The sequence below is a fragment of the Chiloscyllium plagiosum genome, unplaced genomic scaffold, assembly GCF_037043375.1.
Source record: "Chiloscyllium plagiosum isolate Xiang-an unplaced genomic scaffold, Cpla_swu_hap1 HiC_scaffold_2, whole genome shotgun sequence".
Lineage (NCBI taxonomy): Eukaryota > Metazoa > Chordata > Chondrichthyes > Orectolobiformes > Hemiscylliidae > Chiloscyllium > Chiloscyllium plagiosum.
In genome coordinates this window covers 82,082,052-82,095,918 of record NW_028270140.1, presented here as the reverse complement: position 1 = coordinate 82,095,918, position 13,867 = coordinate 82,082,052, and the positions used below count along the sequence as shown (strand labels likewise).

The 13,867-nt window shown below is 41.2% G+C and overlaps 1 protein-coding gene across 10 annotated transcripts in view; it reads left to right on the top strand.

Annotated features, from left to right (window-relative positions):
• Positions 1 to 13,867, top strand: part of LOC122560750 (casein kinase I) — a 239,730-nt gene that overhangs the window by 75,207 nt on the left and 150,656 nt on the right. The window lies entirely within an intron of this gene.

Below are 13,867 nucleotides of genomic sequence, written 5' to 3'. Positions count from 1 at the left end.
CCACTTTATTGTAGCATCAAGATCTCGCGGCAGTGTTTTCTCAGGGAAAACTTTCTTGGCCTAGCCTCCTTTTTGCTGCTTCCCAATTTCTGTTTTTTTCCATTGTAATGTCAGAAAAGGATCTATTTGATGATATATATGTTTCAAATATTGTTCACAATTTTTCTAGTGATTGTGTAAGAGGTCTTAAATAATATTGAAGCTTGGACTGACAGGGATCATGATTGCATCTGTATTACAGGTACTATGAATAACATTTTGAGCAACAAAATAAAGCCTTGTTCCCCTGATTGTGGTGACAATACCATTGCTAATTTTCACCAGAAATATCATGGAGGCTATTGTTAACAAGGAGCTTGACGAGAGCAGTCATAACATTACCTTGATTACAAGAGCAGGGAAGATACAGGATAATGTGAGAAAGTGAGGACTGCAGATGCTGGAGATCAGAGCTTAGAAATGTGGTGCTGGAAAAGCGCAGCAGGTCAGGCAGCATCAAAGGAGCAGGCGAATCGATGTTTCGGACATAAGCCCTTCTTCAGGAATGAGGAGGGTGTGCCAAGCAGGCTAAGCTAAAAGGTAGGGAGGAGGGACTTGGGGGAGGGGCGTTGGGAATATGATAGGTAGAAGGAGGTTAAGGTGAGGGTGATAGGCCGGAGAGGGGGTGGGATGGAGAAGTCGGGAAGAAGATTGCAGGTTAGGAAGGCGGTGCTGAGTCTGAGGGTTGAGACTGAGAAAAGGTGGGGGGTGGGGAAATGAGAAAGCTGGAGAAATCTGCATTCATCCCTTGTGGTTGGAGGGTTCCTAGGCGGAAGATGAGGCGCTCTTCCTCCAGGCGTCGTGTTGCTATGGTCTGGTGATGGAGGAGGCCGAGGACCTGCATGTCCTTGGAGGAGTGGGAGGGGGAGTTAAAGTGTTCAGCCACGGGGTGGTTGGGTTGGTTAGTGCGGGTGTCCCAGAGGTGTTCTCTGAAACGTTCCGCAAGTAGGTGGCCTGTCTCCCCAATGCAGATGAATTTCTGACGGATATGGAAGGATCACCTTCACCTCCACACATATCACTTACTGCATCCACTGCACCCGATGTGGCCTCCTCCAAAGAGATTAAGAGTCCCTCCTCCCTACCTTTTATCTTAGCCTGCTTGGCACACCCTCCTTATTCCTGAAGAAGGGTTTATGCCCAAAACGTTGATCCTCCTGCTCCTTTGATGCTACCTGACCTGCTGCACTTTTCCAGCAACAGGATAATGTGATTGTTGGTTCATTAGCTTACCATCTCTCCTCCATCTGCAAGTTTTAAATAATGAGTGTGATGGAGAACGCTCTGGATGGATAGAATGATGACAGCACTCAGCTTAACATAATTCAGTACTGAAGTTTTTTTTGAAGCTTCAGTCACTGGAGTCCATATTCACTCTGTCCATCACTAGCGCTTTGTGCAGACTGTGAATGATGCAAACATAATGTTGCCATGGTTATGTTTAAAGTACTTCACTTTCCTGCAGGGGATAGGAGTTGTACTTGCTTCTGGGCTTAGAGTTGTTCCTGTACACAGTAGAAATATAAAGAAAAGAATAAAATGATCTACTTTATTCTTGTATTCACTCAAAGTTTGTATTCACTGTATTTACTAGAGTTAGAAGAATGAGAAGGCAACTGATCGAAAAGTTTACGTTTCTAAAAGAGCAAGACTGATGAGATGCAGGGAGAATGTTTCCCCTGGCTGGTGAGTCTAGAGCTCAGGGTTGCAGTCTCATGATACCCTCTTCACTTGGAGGATGCCCAACCTATGGAATTCACTACCATAGAAATCTGTGGAGACAGGGTCACTGAGTAGATTCAAGAAAGTGATTTATAATTTTCCAGATATTAAAGTCACCAAGGGATATGGAGAGAAAGTGGGAATGCCATGTTGATTTTGACAATGAGCCACGTTAATATTGAACAACAAAGAAGGCTTGAAGGGCTGAATGGCCTTTTGCTGCTCTTTTTGTTATTTGAAAAATGAGAGTGATTATGCAGGAATCTAAAATTAAAGTAACACAGAAAGCAGGAAGATACAACAAGCAACTATCTGAAACTTATAATGCTGTTTATCAGCAGAACCTTTTTGAAAAGACTGATGTAGGAGAGCAACCAGTATGATGACGTTGGATGTTTTGACCAAATGTTTTGTGAATGGAATCAGGGTGCAGAGGGTGACTGGGGGGAAAGGTAAAAAAATTTGAGTTGTCATACATTTGTTTTAATCAAACTATAGAGTTAACTGGAGTCTTCTGGATTGAATGCATTTTTATTGACTGAATCTGAGGCATTGTGTGCAATACTGGTCACTGTACTTACAGAACTATATTCATGTCTTGAAAGCAGTTCCGAGAGGTTTACTAATACCTGGAGTGAGTAAGTTGCCATATGAGGAAAAGCTTCACAGGCTAGAACTGTGTCCCTGGAGTCTAGAAGATTCAGAGGTAACTTAATTGAACATACAAGATCCTGAGGGGAATTGACCAAATGGATGTTGGAAACATGTCTCCTAGGGCTCATAATTTATAAATAACAAGTTACCTATTTAAAACAGTGACAAGGCAACTTTATTTTATTTAAGGGTTGAGTGTCTTTGGGATTCCCTTCCTCAAAAGGCAGTGGATACACAGTCTTTAAATATTTAACACAGAGGCAAATATATTATTGACTACCAAGGGTATGAAAACTTATCGGGATATGCAAGAACGTAGAGTTGAGGTTAAAATCAGAGCAGCCATAATCTTACTGAATAGTGGAGCTGACCCGAAGGGTCAAGTGTCCTGCTGTCAGTATATTCCTAGTTGGGGTCTAGATGGAGGGTTGCTGGGGTAGCAAGTTCAGTGAGGCAGGGGTGAAGTAAAGCTCAAGTGCATGGTAAGGTGAAATGCCTCCATATTTTATTGTGAATGATAGTAGTTTTATTTAGAAAAGATATGAAGATTGTTTGTTTGTGTGAAAATAGGAAACTTCACAAATAAAATTGTCAGAAATTCTCTTCAATGGCAGAGTAAGTTCAGTGGCCTTGTAATATGAGTGGTCCATGACAGTATTGGCAGATAGGATTGGGAAGAATGCCAGGCACCATAATATTTGCATTTCTAATCTTGCTGAGTTCTAAACAAAACATGAGCACTCAGATATATTTATTGAAATACCAGAACATCTTGAGTTCAGTCTGTACAGCTCAAATGAAACTCTTAATCTCTTTGATATTCGTGAAACAATTGTATTTTCTGTGGGTACATGGAAAATCATTTGATGAATGATTTTAATGTTCACCTGGAGTAGTTGGAAGAATACAACTGATGTAGGGGGGAAGGTGGTGTGTGAGTTTATGCTACCTTTTCTGTCTTTTAGTTTGGCATCATAATATTGTCACTTGTGTATTCATAGAGCAAATTTTGCAGATGTTCAATAGTGTGCCAACCTTTGGAGGGAAGGGAGGGATGTGTCCAATATCTAAGAGGGATTTACTCCTTGCAAGTTTTGTAGAATTGTTTGTTTGAAGATGATATAGTTCTGGTCAAGTCCAAATTGTCGGTGGTTGCTACCCAAAATCCAACATTACAGTTTTGAGACAGGCCAGTTTTGTTTTCCATTGTGACAGAGAACTTCCAGTATGTTTTCACACTGAGTTAGTATGTTCATCTTGAATTATTGTATTGGTACTTCAGTCATTGATTTGCTCAAGGAACTTGTACTGAGATTTTTTCAGTGGGGAAAACCTCAGTTCAGAAGTTTGAAGCTGAGACCTGACCTCCACTGCGTAAAGAATTTTCAGAGCTGCTCACTTTCATTCTTGCCCTTGCATGATGCTTTTGATTTATTAGCTGCATTTTTGGTTCCATTCTTAGGGCAGAAGGTTAAAAGCTGCAGTTGGTTTAGCTCGTGGAAAGAAGATCCTCATCAGTTGGTAAAGATTAAATTCACCAGTCTTACAGAGAACAAGTGCCTTTTTCAGACAGCATTTACTCTCCTTGATTTTTTTTTTCTTCTTAATCTATGTGGAACATGCACCACTTGCATTGGGAGAGCTCAGTGTGGTTTGAAGTAAATGATCTGTCCGTACTGTTTTTACTGGCCTACAGTGAAATGAATTCGTATTTGTAACCTTGATTCCAGCATTTTGCACACTCTGCAAAAAGTGGTTTTGATTTTCCTTTTGACTGAACAGTTGGCAAAGAGCAAATTGACATTTATAATGCCTACGTTCCAGAAAGAAATGTAGTTTTTTTTATAGGCACCCCCATTTAAAGCAGGTTTTTATTATATACTTGTGTTTAAAGTGGTTGGCAAGTTGGGGGTGTTTACCAGTTGTGTTGCTACCATTTTTGTTTTAAGATGAATACTGAGTTTTGTTTATTTTTAGAAACAAATTCTTTCTCACCATCTGTTTCTCCAATTTTCCTGATCTACCAAATCCACCAATTCTCCTAACCCACCAGGGTCTCTGCAGTTCATTGATCTTTTCACACCCTCCTTCTGACTCGAGGTTGTATTTGCTCCCTCTCCCGCTTCTGCAGCCCCTCTCCCAAGCCTTCGCTCCTAGCAAGCGTTCAGTTTCAGAGTGAGAAAGTGAAGTTGGGAAAGTGGTAGAGATGGTGAGGTACCAGAGGAAAGTTGAAAGCGTTACGACTGAAATTAGTAAGTATTGGTCAGATAGAAAGAAGGCCTTTCGGACCAGTTAGGTCAATGGGATTTTAAATGTAAAAGAAATTGCAAGTCAAGAATGAAATCCACACTTTTATGCTTTTTTAGGTTGGGAGTGAGAGACAAAAGATTGCTATACCGTCTTGAATCAGTTTTGCGTCCTTTTTTAATTTTAACTGACTTAAGGCTGAATGAACATACAAATAGGCCATTATCATGCAAACGCTCAGGATGTAACAGACTAACTTATTTACTTGTGTTCCATATTCAGGTGTTGTACAAAGATAGTGTTTTTTTTCTGCATTGCTCTGTGTGTTGGCAATGTAACCGAAGGCTATGTTAACCTCTTCATGAATGCAGTTGAAACTTTATTGCTGGAACAGCACAGCAGGTCAGGCAGCATCCAGGGAACAGGAGATTCGACGTTTCGGGCACAGGCCCTTCTTCCAGCAATAAAGTTTCAACTTTGATCTCCAGCATCTGCAGACCTCACTTTCTCCTCTTCATGAATGCATCATCATGTGGTTTCTGTTTAGCAAGCTTTTGATAAGCAACACACGCACTTCAAAAGAGCTGCTTCTTTAAAAATATTACCTGCAATAGTTGCACAGATATTGTACAAATACCAAGATATGAGTACTGAGTACAGGAAGAGATGGGTGCTTCCTTTTCACTTAGTTTTGAGTTTCTTGTTTGACAGAGCAAAACAACTTGCACTAATGTGAATAGGAGAAAGTGAGGACTGCAGATGCTGGGGATCAGAGCTTAAAAATGGCAGCATCAAAGGAGAAGGAGAATCGACGTTTCGGGCATAAGCCCTGAATAGCTGACTTTATCTGTTCATTTCCCAGCTAATGCACTTGATCTTTTAAAATTGAATATCTTGCATTTTCAATCATGTGTTTAAATACAGGAGGAAATGTTGTTGCATGTTAAAATAATGAATTTCTTGCATTCTCTGATTTGCCTATGAAGACTTTGCACAGCTATTGGAGAAAATATGTAGTCGGAAACTTAATTTCCAAACAATTTAAATTTTGCACATGGCTCAATTTTAACACCTATATTCAATACATTTTATGTGCATGGGGTTCATGACTAGTCAGTCAACATCATCTGAGTGAAGCCTGCAAAAAAACCTTGTGCACTAAGAATCTGAGATGACCCAGTTCAATTATTTTCTTACATTAGAGGCATGCAATACACTTACTTGTCTGATTTTCCTCTCTGCTTGGTTCCAGTGATGTTGATCATCACGGTATTAAGGTTCTCCCTGTATTTGCGTGAATTTGCAGCGCATGTTCCAATTGACAAATAATTTTCTCCTTTTATTTTCCCCCTAAGTTTTCTTTTTGAACATTGATCACTTTGGCACCATTGACATCGGAGTCGACAAATACGTTGTACGTGAAGTGGTCATGTCAATAATTGGAAAAACCTGATCTTTGAGAGAGGATGAAATCTAGGATCCAGCTGCAGCACTGTCACTATAGCTGATTGGATATTTGACGGCTCTTAACAGAGATGCAGTTTAACCTAAATAGGCTGATATTTAGGTGTAATTCCGTGGGTCTTGTTAGAAATAGTGGCATTGTTTACCTGCTTGGAAACACTGTCAGCAGGCACAGCTAAAGGAAAATAGTCAACATTGAGAACATGCATTTCGCGTGAGAGGAGGAAAGTTCAAAGGAGATGTGAGGGGCAAGTTTTATTTTAAACACAGAGAGTGGTAGTATTATGATGATGTGGGTGTGTCATACCTTTTAAGAGAGTTAAAAACAACAAAACTACCTGACAGAACCAAGTGTTCTGAAAAAAATATATAATGTAACATTTGGTGGAACAACTTGATTAGCTGGTTGCCTGGAAACAACAAAACAGATTTGAATTAGGCCAATCAGTTTAAATTATGCTCCGAAAAATACCAAACTCCCAATCCAGTTTGAATTTAGTATATTGACAATCTTAAAAGCCAATGAGACAATCCGATGCTTTGGGGGTATAAGACTGGGGAAAATTGAACAGTTGAGAGGAGAACTGCCAAGGCAACGACATCTGCATACTGCCCATAAAATAGCTCTCTTAAAAGGTACCTCTATCGATCAGTAACCTGTGAAACAGAATCCCGAAGAAAAAGAAAAGACATAGGAAGATCCAAATTGAAGAACCGAAAGCTGCCTGTTTTTGAGATAAGAAGTGTTGTTATGTAAGTCTTAATTGAGAGTTTTATCGGACGAATAGAAGGGAAGGTAACAGGTTCGAGTAAAGAATTGGAAATAGTTGTTAGTTAATTATTCTCTGTTATACTTTAAGAAATAAAGTTGTTAATTTTTACTTTAAGTAGTTCTTAGCCTGTTGAATCTTTACAGATTATTGCGTGCGATAAATCTTGTCTGTGTTGCTGGTATTAAATTAAGCAGGAGGGTTTACCCCTTCTGTGTAACATCGTGGGCTGAAGGGCCTATTCCTGTGCTGTCCAGTTTTATGTTCTGTGTTCAAGGGGAAAAATTCTATTATTTCCTTTCCTTACTTCAGGAGATCAGACATTATGTGAAATATGAATGATTAGATTAGATTACTTACAGTGTGGAAACAGGCCCTAACCTAAAGGTCTGGGTCATTCTTACAGTCAAAGCAGAGGTGTTCCCGAAGTGGTCACCTAGTTTGTGTTTGGTCTTGTCAATGCAGAGGAGACTGCATTGTGAGCAGTGAATACAGTATACTATATTAAAAGAAGTCCACACCGACCCGCCGAAGCGCAACCCATCTAGACCCATTCCCCTACATTTATCCCTGCACCTAACACTACAGGCAATTTAGCATGGTCAATTCACCTGACCTGCACAGTTTTGGACTGTGGGAGGAAACCGGAGGAAACCCACGCAGACACGGGGAGAATGTGCAAACTCCACACAGTCAGTCGCCTGAGGCGGGAATTGAACCCGGGTCTCTGGCGCTGTGAGGCAACAGTGCTAACCACTGTGCCACCGTGCCGCCCACAATGCAGGGACCCAAATTGTGGGACCCAAATGCAGAACTGGTAAGAGTCCGAGCAGATGGTGTCATCTCTCGCCTGTCCAGTCTTCTTTCCTGACTTGGATTTTCGAACTCTATCCAGCGATTTTTTTTGTATAGTGTGAATGACTCCTGTCCCAGCACACAGTGAACACTGAAGAAGTAAGGGGGTTTTCAAAAGGTATTAAACATCAAAGCCTTATCTGAATGTGCCCATAATGAAAATTTGGCACCAATAATTTCAACATAGTTTAACTTTAAAGACTTAATGATTTCCTTTCCAGAATGTTAAATGTGTTAATAAACAGTATCAACATTTATAACCTTATTGTTTGTCTCACTCCAAATGTGCAGTTTGCAAATTTGGTGTAGTTTTCACTTCTGTGAGCAAAAACAAGGAACTGATTAAAGTTCTTCAGAAATTGTGGCCATTTCTAGTTTACTTCATGGTGAGTTAAATTCTTCAATACTTATAAGATTGGTACAAATGACCGGATCTGAAAATGTGTTGCTGGAAAAGCGCAGCAGGTCAGGCAGCATCCAGGGAACAGGAGAATCGACGTTTCGGGCATAAGCCCTTCTTCTTCCTGAAGAAGGGCTTATGCCCGAAACGTCGATTCTCCTGTTCCCTGGATGCTGCCTGACCTGCTGCGCTTTTCCAGCAACACATTTTCAGCTCTGATCTCCAGCAGCTGCACTTTCTCCACAAATGACCGGATATCAGTTTTAGCATGTAACAGTAAATCATTGATGAATATTTGTGTAGATCTTCTGATTAAGATTGGAAACCCGATTTCCAGCCCCGGTAAGATCAGACGTCACCCATTTACCATTTAGATATCTTTTGCTCTGGTGATTCCTGACAGAGGCCTTCTGTTATGATTGTCCAGGAATGAACCAGTAAAGAAAATCTTCATGGAAACTGCAGCCCCTTTGTTTTGTTTGCAACAATCAGTGTGCTGTGTTCTGTGATGTAAATGTCCAGCCTGAGACTATAGCAACTTCTGTGAAAGGAGAGATGTGGAAGGTGAGTGTGGGGTTAAGGTCATGGTTGGTTAAGGTATTAGGATGTCTGATAAGTGTGTACGGGTAAGGAGAGAGTGTGTGATATTCTGAATACAATATCCAATATCTGTGTAACGACTGTTGGTGAGATTTTTAATGAACAGTTTGTTGCTGAAAGCAGCTCCTTTGAAGTGTGTTACTTACCAACAGCATGCTAAACAGAAGCCACATGAGGATGCTTTCATGAGAGGTTAACATAACCTTCATAAAATGTCAGTTCCATTGCCAATACATGGTGTGTTACTTACCAACAAGAACACAGGGAAAAAAAAATAGCAATTTAAACAACAACACCTGAATTTGAAACGATGGCTAGGGACTGTTGGTATTTGGTTCTGGAGATCATGACACGGGGGTTGAACACTAAATTGGATATTCAATTTAATAGTTACCAAGGAATTGGAGTGAATTTTTAATCCTCAAACCTTTTCTGGGTAACTCTTAACTCTGTCAGAACACCAATGACGCTTCTGACTTTAATGGACATTTCTTGGACGATCCAAGATGCGAGCATGTTGTCCATCAAAATCTGTAGTTTTACAGGCAATTCCCATGGAGGCAGCTACATCTGGAATTTAAAGTGCTGCTTCTGTCGAAGTTGCTTCATCAACTCTGTGGCCATCTGAACATCCAGAGCATTTTAAGTGCCCATACTGACTGAAAGTGCCCATGATTCATCAGAGAAAATAATCAATTTTGGTTCAGTTTCGGATTTGTCTAGTTTTTCATTTTGGGCAGTAAGTTGTTCAATGATAAGATGTTGCTAAATGTGTTAGAGTTGTTTCAAATATAACAGTAATGAGAACATGACTGTGAGATATCACATTCAAATGAAAGCATGATTAATTAATAATGAATTTAGGCATGGCCAATAGTTAAGACAATACACAGGGATCACAGGTTTTGTTTTGTTATTTTCTTGTTGACTCATGGATGAGCATGCAGATTTTGTGGGTTTTATCTTTCCAGAGTTTAGATCTTAAAGAACTCCAGCAAACTGAGCTGTAACAATTTGCACCAAATTAACAGTAAGAACTTGCTGTTAGTATGTTTGTGTTGGGTCAGCAAAACCCCATTTGAAAGGCTGACTGAGGAATTCTGAATCTCCCTTCCATTCAAGTGATAATGCTTTTTCTAACACTTCAATTTTATTTCACAATCCAGTATACTTTTGCTTTCAGCTCATGATTTTTAATTTTTGAATAATCTGTGTAAGAAAATGGCACCAGGCACTAAGCAAGAATATTTTGAAAGCGAATCATGACACCAAGCCTTAAAATACAATTTAAGAAATTTAAAAGCTTGACTAGATGCAAGTTTTTATTAAACGTCTTAAAGTAGCAAAGTGAGGAAGCAAGATTGAGATGGTTAATAATGTTGTGGTTCTGTTCGCCGAGCTGGAAGTTTTTGTTGCAAATGTTTCGTCCCCTGGCTAGGCGACATCATCAGTGCTTGGGAGCCTCCTGCGAAGCACTTCTTTGATGTTTCCTCCGGTGTTTATAGTGGTCTGTCCCTGCCGCTTCCGGTTGTCAGTTTCAGCTGTCCGCTGTAGTGGCCAGTATATTGGGTCCAGGTCGATGTGTTTGTTGATGGAGTTTGTGGATGAATGCCATGCCTCTAGGAATTCCCTGGCTGTTCTCTGTCTGGCTTGCCCTATGATAGTAGTGTTGTCCCAGTCGAATTCATGTTGCTTGTTGTCTGCGTGTGTGGCTACTAAGGATAGCTGGTCGTGTCATTTCGTGGCTAGTTGATGTTCATGTATGCGGATTGTTAGCTGTCTTCCTGTTTGTCCTAAATAGTGTTTAGTGCAGTCCTTGCATGGTATTTTGTATACTACATTCGTTTTGCTCATGTTGGGTATCGAGTCCTTCGTCCTGGTGAGTTGTTGTCTGAGCGTGGCTGTTGGTTTGTGTGCTGTTATGAGTCCTAGGGGTCGCAGTAGTCTGGCTGTCAGTTCCGAGATGCTCCTGATGTATGGTAGTGTGGCTAGTCCTTTTGGTTGTGGTATGTCCTCGTTCTGTGGTCTTTCTTTTAGGCATCTGTCAAATCCCCTCCCCCTCACATCTTGAACTTATTCCCTTAGTAATTGACCCCTCCACCATGGGAGAAAGCCTCATACCCATGCCACTTACAGTCTTATAAACTTATATTAGGTCTCCCGTCAACCTCCTGCGTTCCAATGAAAATGAACCCAATCTGTCTGACCTTTCTTCATAGCTAAAATCACTGATACCATGCAACATCCTGGTAAACCTTTTCTGTACCCTCTTCAAAGCATCCTTATCCTCCTGGTAGTTTGGTGACCAGAACTGTGCACAGTATTCCAAGTGTGGCCAAACTAGAGTTCTATAAAGGTGCAGTGTAACTTGTCTATGCTTCTATTCAGTGCCCATTCCAATGAAGGCAAGCATGCCATTGGTCTTTTTTACTTCCTTATCTACCTGTGCTACCACCTTCAGTGACCGGCACATCCAGATCCCTCTGCATATCAATATTCCTAAGGGTTCTGCCATTCACTGTATAATTTCCAACTGTACTTGACCTTCCAAAATGCATCACCTCATATTTGTCAAGGTTAAACTCCATCTGCCAGTTTTCCATGCCTTCAACTGATGTTTATCCTGCTGTATCCTCTGACAATCCTCCTTAGTATCCACAACTCCACCAATCTTTGTATCACCTGCAAACTTACTAATTTGACCAGCTGCATTTTCCTCCAAATCATTTCTCTAGATTATGAACAGTAGAGTTCCCAGCACTGGTTCCTGTGGAACACCACTAGTCGCAGCCCTCTATTCTGAAAAGCATCCTTCCACCCCTACCCTCTGTCTATGACTAAGTCAGTTCTGAATCTATCTTGCCAGCTTACCCCGATATCGTGTGACTTGACCTTTTTTGTACAAGTCTGCCATGAGGGACATTGTCACAGGCTTTACTGAAGTCCATGTAAGTAACAACGGTGGCTTTTCCCTCATCAATCATCTTTCTCACCTCCTCAAAAAACTCTAAAGTTTTTTGGCGGCATGGTGGCTCAGTGGTTAGCACTGCTGCCTCACAGCACCAGGGTCCCAGATTCAATTCCAACCTCAGGCGACTGTCTGTGTGGAGTTTCCACATTCTCCCCGTGTCTGCGTGGGTTTTCTCCGGGTGCTCCGGTTTCCTCCCACAGTCCAAAGATGTGCAGATTAGGTGAATTGGCCATGCTAAATTGTCCATAGTGCTAGGTGCATCAGTCAGAGGGAAATGGGTCTGGGTGTGTTACTCTTCGGAGGGTCGATGTGGACTAGTTGGGCTGAAGGGCCTGATTCTGCACTGTAGGGAATCTAATCTAATCTGTTAGTGAGGCACAACCTCCCCAGCACCAAACCATGCTGCCTGTTGCAAATGTCCATTTGTTTCTAAGTGCATACAGATCTTGTCTTTGAGAATCTTTTCCAATAATTTCTCTGCTACTGACATGAGACTCACAGGCCTGTAATTTCCTGGATTATCCTTGCTATCCTTCTTAAACAGTGGGACAACATTGGCTATAATCCTGTCCTCTGGGACCTCACCTCTTGTTTGTGGTTTCAGTACATCACCTTGCTTTCACGTTAATATCTCTCCGAGACCTGTAGCTTTGTTCCACTGAAGCCCAACACAAACTTAAGAAACGGCACTTATAGCTTTCAGGACTCAACATTGATTTCAACAACTTCTTATCATGAACACTGTCATCTTGTGATTAGTGGTTTACAGCATCACTTTTCAACTCATTCCTACCACATTATTGATACTGTCGTTCTTGTATCTTTCAATAATCATTGTTTTTAGACTGCAATCCGATTTGAAAGAATTAGGAACACTGCTATATTCATCTTTCATCCATTGTTGAAGCAGAGAGGAGGGCAAAGTTACAGGATGGCAGACAGATAGTTGCAGAGCAATGGAAACATTCTCTTTTTAATTGTATGTGAGCTTCACTGCACGAATCCAGGCAGTAGGAACGAAGTTCAAACTAAGTGCATTCATAGAGCAAAAGTATATATATGGCGGAAATTTACCACCAGATATGTGAACACCAACTGGCCACCAAAGATACGACCTACTATTACTAGTTTCCATACATACAGACAAAGAAGGATACCACTTTGACTGGAACAACACACACATCCTAGGACAGGTGAAACAAAGACACACATGAGAATTCTTAGAGGCATGGCACTCTGACCAGATCTCTATCAGTAAACACATGAATTTAGATCCTAGCTCTTCACCGGAGACACTCACTGATGTTACCTGGTATGGTGATGAAACATCTGGAAACAAACCCTCAAGCTCAGTGAGCTAACTTACATCGTCATAGAATCATACAGATGTGCAGCACAGAAACAGACCCTTCAGTCCAATTCGCCCAAACTGACCAGATATTGCAACCTAATCTAGTCCCATTTGCCAGCACTCTTGAACCCTTCCTATTCACATAACCATCCAGATGTCTTTTAAATGTGGCAATTGTACCAGCCTCCAACATTTCTTCTGCCAGCTCATTCCATACATGCACCATGCTCTGCATGAAAATATTGCCCCTCGGGTCCCTTTTATATCTTTCCCTCTCACCCTAAATCTATGCCCTCTAGTTCTGAACTTCCCGCCCCTGGAAAAAGGCTCTCTATTTATCCTATCCATGCCCCTCATGATTTTATAAACCTCTATAAGGTCACCCCTCAGCCTTTCACACTCCAGGGACAACAGCCTCAGCCTATTCAACCTCCCTCTATAGCTCAAATACTCCAACCCTGGCAACATGCTTGTAAATCTTTACTGAATCCTTTCAAGTTTCACACCATCTTTCCGATAGGAAGGAGAACAGAATTGCACGCAATATTCCACAAGTGGCCTAACAACTGTCCTGTATAGCTGCAATATGACCTTCCAAATCCTATACTCAATGCTCTGACCAGTAAAGGAAAGTATACCAAACACCGCCCTCATTATTCTATCTCCCTGCGACTCCACTTTCAAGGAGCTATGAACCTGCACTCCAAGGTCTCTTTGTTCAGCAACACTCCCTAGGACCTTACCATTAAGAGTATAAGTCCCGCTAAGATTTGCTTTCCCAAAATGCAGCACCT